Genomic DNA, 10,000 nt, shown 5'->3' with positions numbered 1-10,000 from the left:
GCGCCGGGTGGGCGCAAGAGGCCCGGGCGGGTTGTCAGGCACGAGAGAGCACCTGGCATTCATTTCTGCTCTCGAGATAAAGCGTTTAACGGTGAACCGGGGGCGACCGTCCGCGAGCCTCCAGAAACAAAACAACACGAGCACACTATGATATGGTTCTATAATAAAGGCAGAGCCTTTTATTAGCCTAATTATATATTTAAAAATGCACAATATGCTCACAGGGTTCTACACTTTTATGCTGTAAATAACCATTTAGGAATAGCCTGGAATGTCAGCTGAGGGGGCGGGCTGGGTGGGGGGTGGTGGGGGGAAGTGTTAGCCTATTTATTCTGATTTGCCTTTTTTGTGTGTGCCTTTTTTGCCTTTATTGTTTATTCATATATTTTATTTATTCATATATTTTATTTATTTATTTATTTATTTATTTATTTATTTATTTATTATCAACAAATCACATGGTGCGTTGAGCCATTATGGTTACAAACGGCCATTATGGTTACACATTGAACCATATAAGAACCCTCTTTTTTCTGCGTGTATAATAGGTTATAGCCTATAGCCTATTCAATAGCCTATCAATTATCAGTAATTCATCCCACAGATCAATTAATCAGACCCAGCTGAGAATGTTTCGTAAAATTAGCATCCGTGTTAAAATGATCTGAATAACGGATAAGAAGTAAACACAAAATATAACTCATTAAAGGAGAAGTGGCGATGACGGGGTGTTACATAGGCTAGTGGAATTTCTCCTATATAGGCTGGATAATTGTTCTAATAAGTATTTTATTTTTGAAATGATATTTATTTCAATTGATATTTCTTCTAGGCTTTAATTAGGCTTTGTATAGGCTATGCAAACTATTATTATTATTAGTAGTAGTATTATTAGTATTATTATTAGTATTACTATTAGTTATCAAACATAAAATGCAATATTTAAATTCTGCAAAGCCCAACATGTTGAAGGTGTAAGTTTGTAAAGTAGAAACACAAAAAACACAAAGAAAGAATAGAAAAAGAAAACAAATTAAAATGAAGCATAATGTAGATGCCTGCTGCTGAAAACACAACGGAAAGAAATATAGCCTATATATGTTTACTATTAAAAAATAACGTAAAAATAGTTGTAAAATAGTACAATGTTTTTGTTATGTTAGAGTGCCTCTGCCTGATCCAGCTTTGGACCGTCAGCTCTCAGCACGTCACACATGTCAGCCATTTATCTTTCTCCTAGACAAGCCGGAATCCTAATTATTTACTCTGAGGAATACCCAGAGAGAGAGAGAGAGAGGGAGGGAGAGAGAGAGAGAGAGAGAGGGAGAGACAGAGAGAGAGGGAGAGAGACAGAGAGAGAGAGAGAGAGAGAGAGGGAGAGAGAGAGAGAGGCTGTAGGAGGAATATGTTATTAAATCATATCGTTGTTTGGCCATTAAATGGGACACGTAATGTCTTTGCCCTGGCTTGTAGGGCCTCGCGTTTAATACAATCACCAACTTTACTACAGACGCCTCCACGAATAATCCGGTTATGAAACACCGAGGCATGGGAATAAAATAATCCCTCCCATATAGGCTACACAGGCTGAGCAACAGCCACCAAAACAAAAACAACAGAGAGAGAGAGAGAGAGAGAGAGAGAGAGACGGGGTCGGTGTCCGGTGTCTGTGCGTTTTATCCGTGGATATAAAATTACAAATGGCGCCTGCCATAGAATGCATTAACATAGACAACCCACGTAGCCTATTCCTTATCCCATTAACGAGAAAGGGAGAGGGAGAGGGAGAAAGAGAGGGGGAGAGAGAGAGGGGGGGAGAGAGGGAGAAAGAGAGGGGGGGGAGAGAGAGGGAGGGAGGGAGAAGGAGAGAGAGAGAGAGAGAGAGGGAGAGAGAGAGGGAGAGAGAGAGGGAGAGAGAGAGAGAGAGAGAGAGAGAGAGAGAGAGAGAGAGAGAGAGAGAGAGAGAGAGAGAGACCAATTATATGGAACCGAGCCCAGAAACAATGAAGGACCGGCTTGATCAAAGCCATTGTCAGAGCAGCAGCTCGTCTCTCTCGTGGCCTGGTTTTGGGTTTAAAAATACAGCATGTGAATGTGAGAGAGCTGGAAGAACGTGGAGATGTGAGCTGGATATAGCGACATGACAGGCCCGGGGAGGAGAGAGGGGAGAGAGAGGCTTATATAGGGTTAGGAGCCCAGCATCACGACAGACACAGAATAAAACGACCGCGTTGTAAATAAATGTAAGGATGAGACAGACATGAAGGGGTGAGGGGAGAGGGGGTGAGGGAAGGAGAGGAGGGAGGAAAGGGAGGACGCGGTAAGGGGGCAGCCTGCGGTCGGTGTGGAGCTTAAAGCATTGTGTGAACTCTTCTTGAACCGAGATTGAAGTCATACGGGCCATAAATCACCGAGGGGAGAGCCCACTCACAGCCCCCAACACAGCCCACTGTCTACCGGGAGGAGGGCAGCCCCCAGGCCCGGTGCTTACCTTCCTCAGCCCCGGTCCAGCCCCGCTCCGCGGACACAACGCCGCAGCATCACACGACTAGTCCTCATGCACCGCTCAGTCAGCACCTCATCAATAATAACAATAAAATAAATTAATAATGGTGGGGGGAAAAAATCGAATAAAAACGAATCCCAGTCGCTCCCTTCCTCTCGTGGCTTCCCTCTCCTCTCCTCGGGAAAATCCACCGCTGCTGCCGGTGCTTGTGAGAATCCCGCGGTGCTGTCTCGAGACTGTAGCAGCTCCCAGCACGGCTGCTCGCCTCGCGACCACCACAACAACACGAGCAGCAGCAGCACGAGCCAGCAGCGGGTCCGGTCCGGGCTGCGCGAGGCGAGGGGACACACCGTGTGGCATGAACGGCTGAGAGCGCCTCGAGGAGAGAGAGAGAGAGGGAGAGAGAGGGGGGCTCGCTCGGTGTAGCTAGGCTAGGCTGGCTGGATCTTACCGGGAGCCTGCTGCCTGCCCCCCCTCCCTATAGCCTACCCTCCACCTCGCCCTCCGCCCTGACAACAATGGCCTCCTCAGATCTCTCCTGTCTCACTCCATCAGCCCGTCACCCCATCTCAGCATTTTGTTGTTGTTATTGTTGTTGTTGTTGTGGTTGTTATTGTTGTCCTCTCGCTCTCTTTAGGCTAACTCTCTCTCTGTGTGTCTCTCTGTGTTCCGCCTCCCACCGGCTCTCCTTCTCTCTCTCCCCCAGCTCTCCCTCGCTGTCTGCCGGGTCTCTCTCGTTCTCCACTCCGCTCTCAGTGGAAGGCTGGGCGGGCTAATCTCACGGCTAGTCCCGGCTTCACCAGTAGTAGGCCTATTGTAGTAGTAGTAGTAGTAGTAGTAGTAGTAGTAGTAGTAGTAGTAGCAGCAGCCCTAGTAGTAGTAGTAGTAGTAGTATTCCCGTTATGTTGACAACACAGGCCCCGGTAGCCTATCCGCAGCGCGCAGGAAATAACGGAGGCTTGACTCGCGCGCGGACGCGTTGATGATTCCCCATCAAACAGCTCGAGCGTCACTCACAAATTATGCTAATCTCACTACCGACAAGCTCACGGGCAGGCAGGCAGGCAGAGACAACAGCGACTACCGGCTGGCAGGTAGCTCAGAGAGCCACGGAAGAAACCATATTCAGGTCATCATTCAGGCTGAATGACTTGATGATTATTTTCTGTTGAATAGCAGAACTTTTACATTCCCACAATGCAGCTGTGTGGTTTATTTTGTGATCATCTTTATATTTCTATTCTATTCTATTCCATTCTATACTATACTATTCTATTCTATTCTATTCCATTCCATTCCATTCCATTCCATTCCATTCTATTCTATTCTATTCTATTCTATTCTGCTTAGCCAGTGACATATAGGCCTCAGCAGACAAACTTATTGTTTTGGAAGGAGAATGAAAGTGTTCTCTCTGCTAACACCAACACAGACAAATCATATGAAGTTGATCAAACGGGTATTTATCTATCTGTGCTTATTCTGTAATAATGTCAGTCTTCGTAACTGTCCCAGAGGCAGTAGGTCGGGGATATAGGCTTAAAGCAACACAACCTACTATAGTTTGGTATACTTTCAGAAGCTAATGTCCATAATAATCATACTTATAACACATTATAATGCTGCACCATGATGCATTATGTAGTTGTGATGCTGCGTTTTATAACATTACTCATAATCTGTAGTTTTTCATGAAGCTTTACAACAGATTGTAAGTAAGGTGTTTACAATGTTATTAAGCATTGTAACTGCCTATGCATGATTGTGACTATAAAACGCATAATGATAATGTGTTATAATAATCTATTAATGACACTGGCATCAGCTTAATTTGAAAACAGGTGTTATTGGTTGTTTGGTTTAAACTTGTGGCAATCTCCAGTGGTTTTGGACAAGATAATCCACTTTACAGAGCTGGAGCAGGCCCAGCCAGTAGGCCTAATCACATGAATTAGCTAGTAGATGGTGTATAGGCCTATGTCTGTTATCATTCAGGTAATACTCTGAGGGGACCTTTATTCATGGTATTGTTCACTAATGAGCTTAGATATTTGAATGTCTTCTTCAGCATTCTTTAGATATTGTTTACTTGCTTGTTTTTACTTTTGAACAACTTAGTCTTCAGCTGTCACATGGTAGTATTGTCTGCGCATGCTGCTGCCAAGAAAAACGCAGTTACAGAGAAAGATTGATGAGTAAAACACGACTATTAAATCTGTTTCATGTGTCTTTTTGGATCAAATGGCACGAGGACGATGCTGTTTATATAACACATTTGTCTACTACTGTTTTGTGAGGTATCACTCAGTTTAGATTACAGTGAGTTTTATTATCCACCTGTATTAGCCTACAGTAGCCTGTGTGGCAATGTGGTGACATTTTTATAGGCAACGTGAGAGACTACCCCTCTCTCTCTCTCCCCCTCTCTCACTCACCCCCCCCTCTCTCCCTCCCTCCCTCTCTCTCTCTCCCTCCCTCTCTCTCTCTCTCTCTCTCTCTCTCACTCTCTCTCTCTCACTCACCCCCCCCTCTCTCTCTCTCACTCACCCCCCTCTCTCCCTCCCTCCCACTCTCTCTCTCACTCACCCCCCCCCCTCTCTCTCTCTCTCACTCACCCCCCCTCTCTCCCTCCCTCCCTCTCTCTCTCTCACCCTCCCTCTCTCTCTCTCTCTCTCTCTCTCTCACTCACCCCACTCCCTCTCTCTCTCTCTCCCTCCCTCCCTCTCTCTCTCTCTCTCTCTCTCCCTCTCCCCCCCCCCCCTCTCTCTCTCCATATTGAATTTCCAGGAAATGGGGTATTTGGGTTGTTGTTTTTCGCACAGCCCCTCCCGCGGCTCTCTCCATGTCTCGCAGTAGAAGCTAGACTTGTCCTATACTCTGTGTGCATTGTTAATGTTTCAACACCTCATCTCCCCTGTGACAATGTATGCACCAAAGAAATGAAGAGGGCGGGGAGCTGGCGAGCCAAAACAAAGCAGCAGCAGCAGCAGCAGCAGCAGAAACAGGAGATACGGTGAGATATTTAGCAGCTCTAGACAGACTATGTATGGCCTTCCACATTCCCACACATAGCCTACACGTCCCCATGTCTTCTTAAACAGAGAACATATACAAGACAGCGTTACAAGAGAGCGTGTTTTCACTTCAGCACCCAGGGGTGCCCATGGGGAGCAAAGTGCAGCAACATTTCAAGAAAGAAGTAAAAAAGAAAGGGTGACATGAAAACCCAGAAGGGGAGAGAGAGAGAAAGAGAGAGAGAGAGAGACACACACACACACAGACAGAGAGAGAGAGAGAGAGAGAGAGAGACACAGACACACTCTGAGAAAGAGAGAGAGGTGAGAGCAAAATGGAAATGAAAATATGAAGGAGGTGCAGGTTTTACAATGTTTTCATTACACCCCCATCACACCTCTCTCTCTCTCTCTCTCTCTCTCTATATATATATATATATCTTGCTCTCTCTCTCTATCTTGCTCTCTCTCTCTCCACTCTCTCTATTTTTATTATTCAGGACGCTACTCCTGTCGTTTATGGCTACGCAAGATTTATGAGTTCTCTCGCACGCAGGAGCGTGTGTGTGTGTGTGTGTGTGCGTGTGTGTGTGTGTGTGTGTGTGTGTGTGTAAACAGACCAACTTTAAAGCAGATAGCAGTCGGTGTGGAGCTGCGGTGCAGAGAGGATGAGCTTGGAGTGTGTAGGTGGCGTAGGAGCTGTGAATGTGTCCTGTCTGCAACTTTAGCTTAGCCTACTCATTAACCAAACCACCAATCAGCAGCTTCTTTTCTCTGCTCTCTCTTTATCTCCAACAAGAGGTGTTTTGTCCGTTTCATGTGTGGGAAGAACAGACTCTGTGGATTATAGTTAAGGACTGACTTGCAAAAACACGCCGGCTCTTGTTGAAGGAAGGACGACGGTTTTACTCTCTATTTTTCTTGGATGGCGTCGTCTCCTCTCTCTCTCTTTTTTTTTATTTTTTTATTTTTCTTTAGGGGGGTGGGGAGTTGGGGTGGGGAGTTGGGGTGTGTGTGTGTGTGTGTGTGTGTGTGTGTGTGTGTGTGTGTGTGTGTGTGTGTGTGTGTGTGTGTGTGTGTGTGTGTGTGTGTGTGGGGGGGGGTCAGACTGAGTCATGGATATTGGGTTTCAAAACGGAGGCAGCAGAGTCGTGGAAACAACTCAACGCACGTTTTTCCACAGCAGCAAACTGCAAGGCCAAATGCTTACACACACACACACACACACACACACACACACACACACACACACACACACACACACACACACACACACACACACACACACACACACACACACACACACTGGCATTGGTGATCAGATCTTTTTCGGTATTGATTGGAGGGGAATATTTGCATGCTCTATAGACTTTGGAGCTATTTTGTTGTACTATTTATATGCTGTCAGTATTTGAGTGCTGTTGCTATAAGGCTATTGTCGTATTGCTGCTAAAACTAGCCTATTACTAAAACTAGCCTAAAACTAGCCTATTACTAAAACTAGCCTAAAACTAGCCTATTATTACCGCTGCTATTACTGTTGTAATAACTATTGTCATTAGTATTCATGTTATAACTAGGCTATTATCAATATTGCTGCTATACTATCAGTATTATTACGGCTATATTACTATTAGGCGTATCAATAGTATCCTTGTTAGTACTGCTATAACTATTAGGATACTATTATCATTGCTATTCATGTTATAACTATTTAACTAGGCCACTATATCTATATTGCTGCTATTGCTATTAGCATTATTAATGCTATAACCATTAGTATTATCATCAGGACTACTATTACTGCTACATCTATACTACAATGATCATTATTACAATTATCACTGTATAGTGTTGCTTCTAACTATGAATATGCTCTTCATTATTGGTGCTATATTTATATCAATATTGCTGCTATTATTTATTATAATTGTTATTCCTGATGTCGCCATACTAGGCAGTTAGACTACTATTTATAATGATATTATTACTGTTTGTCCGGCTGTTATATTAATAGTTCAGGCTACATATCAGATTATGAGCTGCCCCTGGTTACATGAGGCCTGATGTAACACCTGCGGCCATCACACCGCCCTTCACACCTACACACCGGCATACATTACATTAGCACGTGTCATTACATTATATTACATCACTCACACACACACACACAGACACACACACACACACACACACACACACACACACACACACACACACACACACACACACACACACACACACACACACACACACACACACACACACACACACACACACACACACACACACACACACACACACACACACACACACGCACACACAGAACTAATTTGAGCAATTCTCAGTCCGTTACTGTAAAAAATATATACAATAGGGTAATAATCTTATGTTATTAACTCCAAGCTCCAATTCCATTAGGCCTACACCATATAGGCTATTCATCTGTGCACTTTCACACACGCTATTGGGGGCCATTTCTCAAACTGTTTAATATCTGCAGCTACATGTATAGTGCACTGTCCCAATAAAATATCTTGTCAAACCACTGGATCTGACTTACAACACATCAAAGACGGTTTATTTCAGGGCAAATAGGACGTTAACTGCAATCGAATAATTTATCTTTGAGTTATCCAATTTTCTGAAATAACGAAAGCCATATAATCTCTAAAGCAGATCAGAGATGATTGCCTACACGGCTGCAGACGGACAAACATTCGTTCTTCAAAATACATCAATTCAGAAAGAAACGTCTTTATTTTCAAATCGACGGCCACGTTTTTTTTTTTACAATATTTTTTTTAGAACGGATTCCATTGACCTGAAGCTCGATGCGCTTTCATCACCGTCCAAACGTCCAATCCATCTACTTTAAAGCCACCAGAAGTAGCTCGGGGGTTTCCATCAGAAGCACATTCTACATATTCCACAACATTCCATTGCAGATACATGCATGCCAAGGAAAATAGGAAATATGAATAAATTACACAGAAATGTTGTGACTTACCAATAGTCCTGCTCTTATGTCCTGTTGTTTTGATGGAAGAAAACGGCTTCCAGTATAAAGCCCCTAAGAACTGCAGGATGAAGGAGAGAGAAACAAGAAAAGAGAGAGATGTCATCAAAGGAGGGTCTTGGTAAAAATCCGATAGAGAGCACGGCACCTCTTGTAGTCTGATCGAACCGGTCGGGACAGAGGCGGCCGCTGACAGGTATCGTTAACCTTAAATTATTCCCGGTGAAATCCTGGAAAAAATGCAATAACAGCGTGGAGGGGGCGGACAATCCGAGACGGTAGGCTATTGATCACGGTCTTCATATTACGCATGGCTATCATATTTAGGCCTTAAAACGGCTGTAGCTAATCTCAGCCTTTTAGAAATCAGTCTGGGCAGAAAAAGACGTTTCCTCCCGCAAAATCACAGAGAAAAAACTCGGGTGGGGAAGAGAAGAAGGATCGAAAATGCAGGAGAATTAATCTGTAATTTGCAGCAATATGTGCATTGTTTGCCGTCATGCATGGCATGCGCTCTGTAGGCCTGAAGCAGGCCTGGCGCGCTTTGGAGACAAAAATAAACGAATAAAAATATATGCTAACTTAGGCTATATGAGCCCGAATATGCCTACATAAAACCACAGAAAATATAAAATACAAATTAATGCACTTGAATAGAAACATAAAAAAAACATTCACCAATAGCCTATCATCATATTAATATGAGCCTACCCGTTGCAGCCTATAGCCTACCGTGGCCACCTAACATTTGGCACACAATGCATTCACATAACGTGCTCAAGTAGGCTATTATAACAATAATAACGACCATAACAATAACTTCAAAACAACAGGCTTAAAGTGTTTGTTAAGAGTACCAAACGGCCGCGACACAACGAAATAAATTGAAAGTAAACGAGAGGAGAAGCGGCCCCATAAGGCGAACAGCTGTTTCCACCAGACACACCATAAATAACCTGAGCATCATTCAGCACGAACAAACAACAACAACAACAACAACCACTACCACCACCACCAGAACAACAACAAGAAAACAACATCCAAGAGAAGCCGAGCCCACTAAAGCCGAAACCCGGGTATAGGTTGTCCTGCACCACGGATGAGTTTCCACATGGGTTTGCATGTCCATGTTCCCATGTGGAAAGCCATCCCGGAGAGGAGGCCCTGTCCTCGGGGAGAGCTGTGGGAGAGGTCCGTGCATGTCGCTGCATAGCCGCGCTGATATTAAAGTGGCGGTGGAATAAAATCGTTGGCTTCTCTGTTTCTACTCGTGACAGCTTCCCCCAAACACATAAATCAAACGCAAGGATCCCCCGACCTCCACCAGCCCCGCCACCACCCTATACTACTCCACTACTATAAAGTTATTTATTGTTTCCTTACGCACAGCTCTGGCTGCCCTCCATCCCCATCGCATCGGGCCGGCTGATGGGCTCTCTCTCCCCCCCGCCTGGGTCAGTT

The 10,000-nt window shown here is 44.5% G+C and overlaps 1 protein-coding gene across 2 annotated transcripts in view; it reads right to left on the bottom strand.

The window, feature by feature from the left end:
- LOC310787665 (homeobox protein Hox-B3a-like) overlaps positions 1-9,998 on the bottom strand; it is a 22,121-nt gene extending 12,123 nt beyond the window's left edge. Inside the window, exons 1-2 of one of the 2 annotated variants that reach the window (XM_083649143.1) lie at positions 9,923-9,998; positions 8,531-8,600 (exon numbers count right to left, since the gene is read on the bottom strand). The gene's annotated coding sequence lies outside the window, so the exon portion shown is untranslated. The remainder of the gene's footprint in view (positions 1-8,530; positions 8,601-9,922) is intronic. The other variant, XM_083649144.1, reaches the window with a different exon arrangement.
- Positions 9,999-10,000: the final 2 nt, after the last annotated feature.

Source organism: Poromitra crassiceps (genome assembly GCF_964638095.1).
Source record: "Poromitra crassiceps genome assembly, chromosome: 13".
NCBI classification, from domain to species: Eukaryota; Metazoa; Chordata; class Actinopteri; order Beryciformes; family Melamphaidae; genus Poromitra; species Poromitra crassiceps.
This window is presented reverse-complemented; position numbering and strand designations above follow the sequence as displayed.